The 4,133-nt window shown below is 47.1% G+C and overlaps 1 non-coding gene across 1 annotated transcript; it reads right to left on the reverse strand.

Moving 5' to 3' along the window:
• Positions 1 to 1,257: 1,257 nt before the first annotated feature.
• Positions 1,258 to 1,330, reverse strand: TRNAT-UGU (transfer RNA threonine (anticodon UGU)). Its single transcript has one exon. It is a non-coding gene; the product is annotated as a tRNA-Thr (tRNA).
• Positions 1,331 to 4,133: the final 2,803 nt, after the last annotated feature.

Consider the following 4,133-nt stretch of genomic DNA (forward strand, 5'->3'; position numbering starts at 1 on the left):
CTCTGTGGAGTTTTAGATTATGTTGGGGAGATATGTGATTTCATTTCAACCAATGCCATGCTTACCGCTTGCCAGGCACAGTACTGGCTCTGGGAGACCCAGAGATGAAAGGTTTACCTGGTGTGAGCACAGGTTAAGAATTAACCTTGAACTCAAGGTCACAGGACCCTGGCTCCTTGAACCCGCACCATCCAACAGAAATATGAGAGCTGCAAATGGGAGCCACACATGTAATTAAAATTTTTCTAGTAGCCACATTAAAAAAATAGGTAAATTTAATGTATTTATTTTAATTAATCCAATATATTACAGTATTATCGTTTCAATACGTAATCAATTAAAAATTACTAATGGGACAGTTCACTTTTTTTTTGGTACTAAATTTTCTAAATCCAATGTGTGCTTTATTCTTTCAGCACATCTCAATCCGGAATATCCACGTTTCAGGCACTCAGTGGCCACATGTGGTTAGTGGCTACTTTCCAGGCAATCCTTTATCAAGAAATCCTGGGTGGAGAGAATTCATTTATTCAGAAAAGGCTCTCGTGACCCTACTGTCACGCGACATTCTGGAATTCAGGGAAAAAACGGAGAAATGAAACCGGTTGCAAAACTTGGCTTCCCAAACAGCCCGAGACTATTTTTATGAATCGCTCCCCCTTCCTCTCGAAGGGGGCAGGACCTTGGAGCCAGGCTGGGCTCCGAAGCCAGGGCTGCCACGTGTCATCACAGCGCGGGCCTCAGTCCAGGCCACGCTGGCCATTCTCTGAGCCCCGGGAATAGTGTCGGAACGTGCACTCGCCGGCCGGGAACAGGAGAGTGGGAGCCTGGCCACAGCGCCGCCCGCCGGCCGCGCGGCGTAACTGCAAGCGCAGCACCGCCTCCGCGCGCCCCGCCCGAGGTCGAGTTCCCAACGCGGGCCGCTCCTCTGCCTTTTGTAACTCAGTGCTGGGAGTCTGCAGGGCGTTGAAAACGAGCCGGTGGAGCCTCGCGCCTCCCTTTTGCCGGTGCTTGGGCCTCAGGTCCGGGTAGCGCTGGGTCGCAGAGGACCGCTTTTCTTTTCTTTTTCCTGCTCTTTGTTGCATTCCAGGATTTTCTCTTCCGGGTCACTTTTAAAGCACAGTAAGGATGCTCATGATTTGCATTTCAGGAGTAACTTTTAATCCTGTCAGAAGTAACGTGTTCAGAAATCACTTTGCATTTTGGTGTGTGTTTACACAGGACGATTTTTTAAAAAAAAAAGCACGAGTGAACATAAGGCCCCAGCGAGGATCGAACTCGCGACCCCTGGTTTACAAGACCAGTGCTCTAACCACTGAGCTATGGAGCCTACTTGCTACCTGCCCTTCTCTAGTTCAGGGACATTGGAAGCAACATTGCTTTCTGGCAGTCTGAAACTGACCCTGTGCATCCTCTATCAGTGACAATTATAGAGACAACATAATAAGTAGAAAAAAGCCCAGTCTCAGAATTGTATGTTTATGATTACAAAATACTAAATCATACCTACGATAAGTTATGCATACAGATAAGTGCTGGAAGGGAAAATGCAAAAATGAAATAATGTTCTGATGATGTTATGAGTGATACCTTTACGTCTTAAAAAATTCTCCAGTCTACTGTTTCTATGACAAATTGTATCAAGTTTCGCACTTGTAGGGAAGTTATGGGGGGTGTCTTTGGTTCTTATAAATTAAATAAGTTATTGATTATGGATGAATTAATTGATTCAACACATTTATTGAGTAATTACATACTATTAGACATCAGAGTGAATCAGTAAAGCTCTGTCCCTGCTCTTTTTTTAATGATTGGGATCATGAAACGATGCCTTATTTCCTTTTGCTTAATTAACTCTTTACTGAAGGAATGAAATTATGCCCGCAGCATGATCCATCAGCGCACGAAGGAGAGGATGATGGTCACGCGCTCCCAGTGGTCTGCAGGCTTCTCTCCCTTACCTTCTTCAGGTGTCTGCTCACATTCCGTTTCTCAACAAGACACCCACCCCGCCCCCGCCCCTTTAAAGCTGCACTGTCCTCCTTATCCTGCCCTTTTGCCCCATGCTACTTAACTTTCTTTCCTTCTAGATAATGTGCTTATTATTATGTCTGTTATTCTCTCCAGGTTAGGATGTTCCTTCTTTGAGGCCAAGGGTTTTTGTTTTATTCCCCGCTGTATTCCCAGCATCTAGAATAGTGTCTAGCACACAGTAGGTGCTCCATAAATGCTGAATGAATGACGTCTACTATGATGTTCATTTTGTGAGCCAGGAGAAATCAGGGAGACGTTTTGGGAGGTGTCGTGTCATCATTTTCCTTTACTTCCACTCCCACAGCCTCTCCATACAAGTTGGAATTTTTAACACCCTTTAGTTTCCTTGGCCTATCAGATTTTCTTATTGTCCTGTTTCCCCGCCCTTTGCCCTGAGATTGACTGTCCTATTGCGAGGCTTTCCTCCTTCCTCTGCTCCAGGAGCCTCCAGGGGCTTCTCATTGTTCTCAGGATAAAGGGCAAACTCCTCGGTTAGTTTCATTTTTAGCATACAAACTTCTCCTCCCTCTCAAGCAAGCCTAGGAAACCCCTCCATTTCTCATTATACGTGGCTTCTTCTGCCTGTAACATCTTAGCCTGATTTTAACGTCTCACGTCATCTTGCCAAAAGCACCAAGAACTGGCTTATTTTCCATCGGAGGTGATTTTGAGGAGTGCATTTGTTTCTAGCCCTGGCAAAATATCAAACACGGTGGGGCTTCAACAATAGAAACGCATTGTCTTACAGTTCTGGAGGCCACAAGTCCAAATTCAAGGTGTCGGCAGGGTTCTTTCCTTCCGAGGGTTTTGAGGAAGGATCCCACCCAGGCCTCTCTCCTTGGCTTGTAGATGGCTGTCCTCTCCCGGTGTCTCTTTCCTCTATATGCGTCCATTTCTGTGTTCAAATTTCCCCTTTTTATAAGGACACCAGTTATGTTGGATTAGGATCCACCCTAGCGATCTCACTTTAACTTGATTACCTCTGTAAAGACTCTGTCTCCAAACAGGCCACATTGTGAGGTACTGGGGGTTAAGACTGCCGCGTGAGAATTTTGAGGGGACACAATTTAACCTGCAACAAGTAGGTCAGGCGTTGAATCAAGGCAGCAGCAAGGTCTCCCTCCATTCCCTTGATCCCATGCTGCTTCTGGCCAGTGGGAGCTTCACCAGGGATTTTCACCTGCACCAGCCTTTCCCACAGCCCTGGTGAAGAGGATCTGCAGGCAGCCGCGGGTGGGATGTGATGGAAAAATGGACCCTCTCCTCTCAACTCAAACTTCTGAAATGTAGGATGAAGGACGGGATGAAAGATCAGTTGGGTGGGCATCCTATAAAGACTTTAATTTGCTTGTAAGTAGCACGGCATTAGAGGAACATGCCTGGGAGGGTTTTATATTTAATTTTATATCCCTTCCTCCTTCTCCTGACCCCCTCCATCGAGCCCTAGCTCAAGCCCTTTCACCACCTGTAAAATGGAGGCCATCATTTTGGCTCTATCTCAGAGCACTTTGGGGGATTCAACACGGTTGTGAACTTGACAAGTGGTCAGAGATTGTGAAGTGCCAGATACAAACATGATAGGCATTGTTCTTCATAGGCTGAACATCTCCCCCTAGTCTATGGTTGACCCAGAGCAGAACATCTCAGCGGGAGATTCCAGCTTGAGGCACTGGGAGCAGGGAAGGCATCCAAGGTCCAATTTGGGTGAAGGGAGAGGAGGAGATGGAAACAGAAGTCCCTCAACTATGCTGTGGTTTGTTTTTTTTTTTTTGCTGTAAGGCAGCAGTTTGCATGGCAGTTTGCTTTGCTTGCCCGTCACCCACAAGCTGTCCTTTCTCTCCAGCTGTGCAGGGCTGAGTCTCCTGCATCCCGGAGGTGGGGAAGTAGGACAGAGGTCGGCTCTCCACCCACCTGGGGCAGCGGCTCTCCTGCACCATCCTTGGCATCACTGTTCCTACATCTGCTGTCCTGGGAGCAGGCCTTATTCTATCCCATCCAAAATCAGGTGAGGATGTGAGGTGTAAGGGTCAGGGGGGACTTTCAAGTTTATGTAGCCGGCGCTTCATTTTGAAGATGAGGAAGTTCGGCCCCGGGAGGGG

The sequence above is a fragment of the Eschrichtius robustus genome, chromosome 3 (assembly GCF_028021215.1).
Source record: "Eschrichtius robustus isolate mEscRob2 chromosome 3, mEscRob2.pri, whole genome shotgun sequence".
Lineage (NCBI taxonomy): Eukaryota > Metazoa > Chordata > Mammalia > Artiodactyla > Eschrichtiidae > Eschrichtius > Eschrichtius robustus.